The sequence below is a fragment of the Muscardinus avellanarius genome (assembly GCF_963383645.1).
Source record: "Muscardinus avellanarius genome assembly, chromosome: 9".
Classification (NCBI taxonomy): domain Eukaryota; kingdom Metazoa; phylum Chordata; class Mammalia; order Rodentia; family Gliridae; genus Muscardinus; species Muscardinus avellanarius.
Window position 1 is genome coordinate 107,673,013 of NC_137795.1, and position 10,150 is coordinate 107,683,162.

A 10,150-nucleotide genomic window follows, 5' to 3' on the forward strand; every position below is an offset into this window, starting at 1 on the left:
AGGCCCAGAAATACATTTGTTCCTTGTCCTTGTGCTGTTCCTTTTCTCAGTTCCTTCTTCTTTTCTTCTTTGTCTTCTCCTTCTCCTCCTTCTCCTTCTTCTTCTTCTTCTTTTCCCCCAGTACTGAAGATTGAACCCAGGGGAATTTTACCTCTAAGCTACACCCCCCAGCCCTATTTTAATTTTATTCTCATGAAGTAGCTGAGGCTGACCTCGAGCCTACAATCCTCTTGTTTCAGCCTCCCAAGTACTGGGATTATAGGCATGTACCACCACAGCTGGCTCTCAGTTCCTTTCTTCCTTCTCCTTCTCCTTCTCCTTCTCCTTCTCCTTCTCCTTCTCCTTCTCCTTCTCCTTCTCCTTCTCCTTCTTCTTCTTCTTCTTCTTCTTCTTCTTCTTCTTCTTCTTCTTCTTTTTCATACAGTACTGGGGGGGATGGAACCCAGGGTTCTACCTCTGAGCTACACACCCAGCCCTATTTTTAATTTTTATTTATTTATTTTTTTGGTGGTATTGGGGCTCCTGGAAGCCCTCTACCTCCGGGCCACACTCCCAGACCTATTTTATACTTTTTTATTTGGAAACAGGGTCTCTTAAGCCAGCATGGCTGGCTTTGAACCTGCGCGATCCTCCTGTCCCCACCTCCCAAGTGCGGGGATTACAAGCGTGCGCCACTATGCTTGGTGTATCCTATTTTTTATTTATTTTGAAACAGGGTCTCACTGAGTTGCAGAGGGCCTCACTAAGTAGCTGAGGCTGTCCTTGACTGCGATCCTCCCGTCTCAGCCTCCCAATGCTGGGATCACAAGCTGTGCCCCCACACCCGGCTTCTTAGATCCTTTTCTAATCTGTACCTCCAGTCACCTGCAGCCAACTGTAATGTGAACACATTTAATGGGCAATTCCAGAAATAAACAGTTGTAAGTTGCCTGTTGTTCTGAACAATGTGATGAAATCTCATGCTGCCTGCCCCCTGCTGCCCAGGACATGAATTACCCTCTATTCAGCGTATCTGCTCTGTATCTGCTACCCCGAGCCCTATTGACTGTGAAATCTCAGCACAGTGCTTGTTTCAAGTAACCTTCAACTTCTGATGTTGTTCACCTCCCCTTATCACACAGGCATCTTATAACTTCACATCAGAAGGATGAGTATAAGATATCTGTGAAGCTGAGTGTGGTGGTACTTGCCTGTAATCCCAATATTTGGGAGGCTGAGACAGAAAGATCACAGGTTAGAGGACAGCCTCAGCAAGTAGTAAGACTCATCAACCTAATGAAACCCTGTTTCAGAATAAAAATAAACTAAGTTCGGGGTGTAGCTTGGAGGTAGAATGCTCCGGGATTCAGTCCCCAGTACCATACACACACACACACACACACACACACACACACACACACACACACACACATTTTAGCTGGCATGGTGGTGCACACTTGTAATCCCAATTCTTGGGAAGCTGAGACAGGAGCATCACAGGTTCTCGGCCAACCTCAGGTACTTAGTGAGGCCCTCTGCAACTTAGTGAGACCCTGTTTCAAAATAAAGAATAAAGCTGCTTGGGCGTGGTGGCGCACGCTTGTAATCCCCGCGCTTGGGAGGCAGAGACAGGAGGATCGTGCAGGTTCGAAGCCAGCTGTGCTGGCTTAAGAGACCCTGTTTCCAAATAAAAAAGTATAAATATAGATCTGGGAGTGTAGTCCGGAGGTAGAAGGGCTTCCTAGAACCCCAGTACCACCAAAAAAAAAAAAAAAAAAAAAGAATAAAGCCAGGCATGGTGCGCATGCTTGTAATCCCTGCGCTTGGGAGATAGAGACAGGAGAATTGCACAGGTTCGAAGCCAGCCCCAGCTACTTAGTGAGGCTCTCAGCAACTTAGTGAGACCCTGTTTCCAAATAAAATAGAAAATAGGTCTGGGAGTATAGCCCAGAGGTAGAAAGACCCTGGGTTCCACCCCCAGTACCACCAAAAAATAAAAAATAAAAAAATAAAAAGTAAAGAATAAAAAACAGGGCTAGGGATGTAGCTTGTAAGTAGACCGCTCCTAGGTTCAATTCCTAGTACTGAAAAAAAAATTTTGTTTTTGAGAATAAAAGTCATATAAATTTTGTCATAGTATGTTGTTAATCTTACTGTGTTAAATTTATATATTAAACTCTGTGTGTGTGTGTGTGTGTGTGTGTGTGTGTGTGTGTGTGTGTTGATGAGGATTGAACCCAGGGGCATTCTACCTCTGAGCTACACTCCTAGACTGAATTTATTTTTATTTTGAAACAGGGTCTCTCTAGGTTAATGAGTCTCACTATTTGGTGAGGCTGTTCTTCAACCGGTAATCTGTTTCCATACCCTCAAATACTGAGATTACAAGTGTGTGCCACCATGCCCAGCTTAAATTTATTCTAGGTATGCAAGTATAGAAAAAACAGTGTGAGCCGGGCGTAGTGGCACATGCCTGTAATCCTTGTACTTGAAGGCTGAGACTGGAGGATCGCATGATCGCAGGTTCAAAGACAGCCTCAGCAAGTAGTGAGATTCTCATCAACCTAGCGAGACCTTGTTTCCAAGTAAGAAAGTCCAAACCCACATCTATAGGGTTTAGTACTATGCATAGTTCCCTGGGCTTATCACATATTTCCCCATGGATAAGGGAAGATCTGTAGCTCTAAGAGTCCTGGACATCTCTGCAGCCTGTCTCCTGTCTAAGACTCAGTTTCTTAAAAAGTAAACCAGGCAACAGTGGTGCATGCCTGTAATTCTAGTACTTGGGAGGCCGAGATAAGAGGATCACAGGTTCAAGGACAGTGTTAGTAACTTACAAGACCCTGTTTCAAAATAAACAGAAGTGAGGTGCTTTGGAAGGTGTGTCGGTTGTGAAAAATTGCTCTGGTGTTAGTTTCCAAGATGTTAAAAGCAGTCAGAGCCTGGGTACTGTGCAGGCGCTCAGGAGGGAGGGTGGCGACTGCTACACTGCAGAGCCCCCTCTCTGCCCTTTGTTCTAAAGACTAACCTATAGTAAGGATGTAAAGGAAATTAGGGCTTTTAGCCTTAAAAGCCTTTAGAGACAGTTGAAGCCTTTAGCCCTAAAAATACATAGAGGCTATCAGTGCCCCTGTTGACCTCTTCTCCTCTGTGACCTGGCCTGGGTATAAAAAGGTAAGCTCCGTGTGCTGCTTCAAAGCACCCATAGCTGACGAGCAACCAATACTGCCCGGTACCGCAGGGGCAGAAGCAGGTGGATTATTGGCCCTGCACTTAGTAAGCACAGTCTCCGGAGGCAGAGAGGTGCCACCTGCTTAAGAAACAAGTTACTAGCCCATTGCCTTGGTAACACTGATAAAAAGATACCAATACAAAATCTATTTAAGGCTAGGGTTTCAAGGGGAGGTCAGAGTTCCATTTTCGGGCTCTCCAGCGTGCGTGCCAGCACACTGCTTTTTCTTTTTCTTCTCTTCTGTATTTCCTACTGATTTTGGAATAAAGACTTGTTAAGGCACCAAGCTGCCTATTAGTTTTAATTTTCCTGTTCAACAAACTTTAAATAAAGGAAAAGAGCCCACAGCACCATTAACAACTGTCACAGAGGGAGTGGATGCAGGGGGGCTCAGACCCGCTAGCCCCTGATGGCCAGAGACTGCCACTCTATAACCCAACTTGGGCTTGGGGTAACCAAAAGGTACCCTAAGGCCACCTATGACGAGGCTAGTGGGTGTCTGTGGGGTGCTACAGGGACTGGGGGGCCTGGTAGGACAGCTCACCAGGCTCAGAGCTGAGATGGCCCAGGAGAGGACACCTGCCTGACCAGGCACCGGTTCCTGTGTCCAGACATGGCCAAAGCATCCCACGTACCCAGCGGGCCACCAAGCGATGGCTACTGCAGCCAGATTCCAACTCTAGGCTGAGGTCTTGAGCGCTTCTAAGGAAACTCCGGGTTTCTAGGCTTTCCTCACTCTTGGGGCACCCTCTTGCTGGTTTGTTTCCTGTGATTGTACCACTATCAGGAGGGTAAAAGGTAGGAGGTTTTTTTTTTTTTTTTTTTTTTTTTTTGCGGTACTGGGGTTCCTGGAAGCCAATCTACCTCCGGGCTACACTCCCAGACCTATATTTTTTATTTGGAAACAGGGTCTCTTAAGCCAGCACGGCTGACTTCGAACCTGCGGGATTCTCCTGTCTCTGCCTCCCAAGCCCCGGGATTACAAGCGTGCGCCACCACGCCCGGCAAAAGAAAGGAGTTTGATTTAGGTCAGAGGTTTCTAACTGAATGCAGTTTTTTCTTTTTCTTTTTGGTGGTACTGAGGGTGGAACCCAGGGGCTTTTCTACCCCCGGGCTATACTCCCAGACCTATTTTTTTATACTTTATTTGGAAACAGGGTCTCACTAAATTGCTGAGAGCCTCACTAAGTAGCTGAGGCTGGCTTCAAACCTGTGTGATCCACCAAGAAAAAACAAAAACAAAAACAAAAACAAGCCGAACATGGTGGTGCACGCTTGTAATCCCCACGCTTGGGAGGCTGAGACAGGAGGATCGCTCAGGTTTGAAGCCAGCCTCAGCTACTGAGTGAGGCTCTTAGCAACTTAATGAGACCCTGTTTCCAAATAAAATATAAAAAGTAGGTCTGGGAGTGTAGCCCGGAGGTAGAAGTTCCCTGAGTCCCATCCCCTGTACCATCAAAAAAACAAAAACAATAAAAAACAACAACCCACAAACCTGTGTGATCCTCCTGTCTCAGCCTCCCAAGCGCTAGGATTATAAGCAGGCGCCACCATGCCCGGCTTCTGAATATAGTTCTTAAATGCCTTTTCTTTGGTCTATATAGTGTGTGTGTGTGTGCGCATGCACACGCGTTAGTGTTACAAGGGATGGAACCCAGGGGCATTCTACCTCTAAGCTACACCCCCAGCCTGCTTTTATTCTTTTATTTTGAAACAGGGTCTCACTAAGTTGCAGAGGGTCTCACTAAATTGCTGAAGCTGGCCACGGAACTCTGATCCTCCTGTCTCAGCCTCCAAGTACTGGGATTACAAGTGTGTGCTGCCACGCCCAGCTTGCCCATATGACATGAATGAGGAGTCAGGTCAGATGTTGGGTAGGCAGAGAGAGCAGTGAGGGAACCGGACACCTGGGAGTAAAGGTTATGAAAGACAAAATCCTGTAAGTAGTAAGGTGGTTATGGGCTCATAACAAACATACAGAACAGTTTCGTGAATCTGGGGAGTTAATGGCTGTAATATTGATGGGGTGTGTCTATACAGCGCCTAAGGAGATTCGGCCTGAGCAGCCTACGGCCTAAGGCAAAACTTTAAGTAAAGTGATTCAGCAAAAAAAGGGGCAAAGATGGCGCCTGGAGGAAGCTAGGAAGGCGTGGTTTCCCCATTCATTATGGGTGGGGAGACTGAGCGGTTTTTCCCTTTCTACCTTTAAAGGAGCTTTCCGCACACATGAATGGCTCATGTACTGGCCTGGGATTGGCTGTAAACTACGTGCTAGTGATCTTTATCCCGGATAGGCTAGGCTATTTCTCATGGAAATTCCCCTCGTGGCTTGGTGCTATATAAATGATTGTTTGGAGAGAAATACATGAGATCTTGCTTGACTTGACTCCCGGCTCGTGGGTTTGTGTTTGAGTCGTCGGTACTCATCTCGCTAAGCCCCGTCAGCTGTCGGGCTGGGTTCCCGACAGTATATGACAGTCAAGAAACAGTATGAAAAACAGGGCCTTTCTTCATTGCATAATGCCTAGACAAAGGGTTTAAACATACACAAGCTCCTGTATCCAGCACTGATACCGGCAACCTCCCTGCAGGGGAGCTTGAATCCTACGCTTTGGTGGATGGCGTGGACTTCGGGAAAGGCGCATGACACGGGCTGCACCCAGGCAGTGCAGGAGGCCCCGCTGGCCTCGTCTGCCCAGGGCTCTTGGGGTGGCCTCCCTCTCTGCTTGCTTACCCTTCCAGAATAAACTTTCTATTTCCACTTTCCTGGTGTCTGTTTTTATTCTTCCACTGTTATCAATGATAAAGCAATTTGAACTAGATCTAAAATTTAAGACGGTGTGGTGGTGCACGCTTGTAACCCCAGCATTTGGGAGGGTGAGACCGGAGGATCGGAGGATCGTGGTTCGCGGACAGCCTCAGCTACTTAGTGAGGCCCTCCGCAACTTAGTGAGACCCTGTTTCAAAATAAAGAATAAAAAAATTGGGCAGGGGGTGTAGCTCAGAGGTCAAATGCCCCTGGGTTCCATTCCCAGACCCACAAAATAAATTAATTAATTAAACTTAAAAATTGATCTAGCCAGTTGGGGATGTAACTTGGAGGTAGAATACCCCTGGGTTCAATCCCCAGTTCCACACACACACACACAGAAGAAATTGGTTGATCTCACATAAAAATGCCTGATTTTTTTTTTTTTTCAGTACTAAGGATGGAACCCAGGGGCATTTTACCTCTGAGCTACACTCCCAGCCCTAATTTTTAGTCCTTTTATTTTTCAAACAGGGTCTTACTGAGTTGCAAAGTGCCTAAGTAGCTGAGGCTGTCCACGAAATGTGATCATCCAGTCTCTGTCTGCCCCAATGTTGGGATTACAAGCGTGCGCCATCACGCAGGGCTCTGATATTTTTTGAACAATCAGAGTAGTGACAAAAAAGCCCAGGTGCCCTCAGGCAGCAGAAGGGGCTGGGGCTGGGGGACAGAGGCCCTGAAGTGCGTCCCGCTCACTTTCCTGGAACACTTGGATTTTAAACCTGGCCCTGAAGGTCCCGAAAGCTAGCGGCCAGCCTCAGCAGCCTCTGCTTTCCAAGTAGACACTTCAGCAGCCAGCACAGGAGGGCAAGATCCAAAGGCATCCGCTGTCCACCTGAGCTGAGCCCACGTCTTCTTTTTATATATGAGAGAAACTCAAGAGAGACGGAAGGCTCTTCCCCCGGCTCCGGGTCCAAGCCGGGCTCCCCAGCCTGTATTACCAACAAGGGGCCTTTGTTTCCTTCCTTCTCCCACAGTATCTCGTAATCTAAGATGGGACCTCACTGAATTGAAGAATTATGCTCATTTTGTCTTGAGCTGAGCCGCTGGAAGGGGAGTCCGGCGCCAAGGGGCAGTGCAGGGCTCTGGGAGGCAGGAGCCCCAGAGGCCCACGGAGCCCTGGTTCTTCACGATCTTTCACGGGGTCCTGCCATCCACTCTTCCCAACCCTCTGCCTGGTGCGGTTAGCAATGATCATGCTGTTAACAGACTGCTTTACCCGTGGCCCAGAAGTTCTTCTTTGATTCACTATGATAGGAATCAAATAATTACAGTAATTATATCCTCTCTGCTCCTGGGGTTCAATCCTTCTGCCCCAGCTGGGCAGAGGCACCTGTGCATGGTGATGGGCTCCAGGGCCAGGCCTTGACTGGGGGTTCTCAGAGCCCTTCCTGGCCCACAGCCCTCGCCCTAGGCCACACTGTGTACATCCTGCGTATAAAAACCAAGTGGGCCCAGCCTGGGGGCACACACCTGTAATCACAACCTTGGGAAGCTGAGACAGGAGGATTGCAAGGTTGAGGACAGCCTCAGCAAGTGGTGAGAGTCCCATTAACCTAGTGAGACCCTGTTTCAAAATAAAAACAAAAAAGCCGGGCGTGGTGGCGCACGCTTGTAATCCCCGCGCTTGGGAGGTGGAGACAGGAGGATCGCGCAGGTTCGAAGCCAGCCATGCTGGCGTAAGAGACCCTGTTTCAAAAATATAAAATAGGCCTGGGAGTGTAGTAGTCCAAGGGCTTCCAGGAACCCCAGTACCAAAAAAAAAAAAATAATAATAATAATAAAATAAAATAAAATAAAAACAAAAATAGACTTCCGGGAAGATGGCGACCGAGAAAAGCGGGGCTTAAGAGCCCCGCTAACAACCAATCTCCATTACCACAAAACCAGCGCCTTTCATAGCCAGAAAACACCATCACCAGAAAAACAAAAAAAACCACCAGGCTCCAGAGAGAAAGCGGACTGAGAACAGAGCTCAGGGCCACAGAGGAGACACACGCGCCCGAGGACGCGGCAGCAGCGCCATACTGCCGGCGGCAGCGGCGAACTCAATGGACGGCTACAGCAAGCCGAGGTGAGCCACTGCGGAACAGCCAGGCGGGATTTCTCCACGCAGAGAGCGTCTAAAGCCCCCAGTGGCCGAGCTCAGCACACGCTGCAGGGATTCAGAGTGGAAATCAAAACCAGAGAAGAAAAAATACGCCAGCCTCACGGCCGAGGGCGTGACAGAGGCGCCATATTGCCACCGGCGGCGGCAGCAGCAGTGAATTCACCGAATCCAGTACAGCTACATCTGTGTACTCAAGAACAGTGAGTCAAATTGCGGGCCACAGAGGAGAAATCCCAGTACTGTACCTCCTGGGACTTGACCCAGTGAGGGAGTGGTGGTGGCAGAGATATCACACCATAGGAGAACGTGCAACCTGGCACCCCCCATAGTTTAAAGCAACCTCTATCGACTCCCTGGGTCGGAGACTCTGTGATACAACCCAGTAAAGGAGTAGTGGGGTCTGAGATAATACAGACTCGAGATCCAGAGCACCTTAAGTGAAGCCATAGTGACCCAAGGGAAGAACCCAGAGAAGGCACAAACCTCCGAAATCATGGGAAAGAGGAATAACACTGGAGTAATGAATGCGCACAACCCCACAACATCAGAACCCGATAAAACAGAAAATCAGAGATTTCTAGAAGATCAAATCAGGAAAATAACTGTAGAAATAATAGAGGTGCTTCGAAAAGAACTCAGAGATAAAGGATGCAATTAATGAAGTAAAGGCCTCAATTCAAAGCACAAACAACCGATTAGAACACATGGAGAACAGAATCTCGCTCTTAGAAGATGAGCAATCCAAAAATGAACGCATAGTTTCTAATCTAGAAAAAAATATCCAACAGCAGGAATCTGACATGGAAGAAATATGGGCCCATCTTAAGAGAGCTAACCTAAGAATAATTGGAATAGAGGAGGGAAAAGAAAGTGAAACCAAAGGGATCAACAATCTCTTCAAGGAAGTAATAGCAGAAAATTTTCCAAATATAGAGCAAGAGGTTGATACACAGATCCAGGAAACTTATAGAACTCCCTTTAGACAGGATTGGAGAAGAGGATCCCCACGCCACATAATAGTCAAAATGACCAATGTGGAAGCCAAGCAGAGAATCTTAAAGGCAACAAAAACAAAGGGCCAACTGACATTCAGAGGCAAACCAATTAGAATCACTCCAGACTTCCCAAACCAAGTCATGAGAGCCAGAAGGGCTTGGAGTAACATATTCCAAACTCTGAAAGAAAACAACTTCCAGCCAAAAATTTCCTATCCAGCAAAACTTTCTATCAAATTAGATGGAGAAATAAGAAGCTTCCATGACAAACAGAAACTGAAGGAATTTATGTCTTCAAAACCAGCGCTAGAGAAAATATTCAAAGAGATTAACTACAAAGAAGAAATAGGTAACACTCACCAGAACCAGAGAAACAAGATTTTCCATCCAACAGACAACTAAGATTGGTTATCTGTGGAGATTCATTATTTTTGTTAGTCTTTACCTATCTCTAAATTGTATTGTTTGCCTTTATTGTTGTTAATTCTTAGGATTTCTAGTTGGAATATTAATATACCTTCAGATATAGCATTTGGAAATATTTTATCCAATTCTATTAGTAACTTTTAACTCTGTTTACATTGTCTTTGGATATACAATATTTTTTTTTTATTTTCTAGGGAGTTTGTATATTCTTCTGTTGCCTGTGCCATTGAAATCATAACCAAGAAATCACTGCCAATTTCAATGTTGTGAGGTTTTATGACCCAGATTTTCTTCTAAAAGTTTATAGTCTTAAGATTTATATTTAGGTCTTTTATCTATTTTGAGTTAATACTTGTATGTGGGATTAGGTAAGGGTCCAATTTTATTCTTTTCCGTGTAATTATTATTTTTCAACAATATTTAGCTAAAAGATTATTATTTCTACCACCAAATGTTCGTGGAAACCTTGTCAAAAATAACTTGACAATATAGGGAAGAATTTAGCTCTAGGCTTGTATTTAACTCCAATGGTTTATATATCTGCCTTTAGAACAGTATTACACTGTTTCAATTATTGTAGCTTTATATGGTTTGAAATT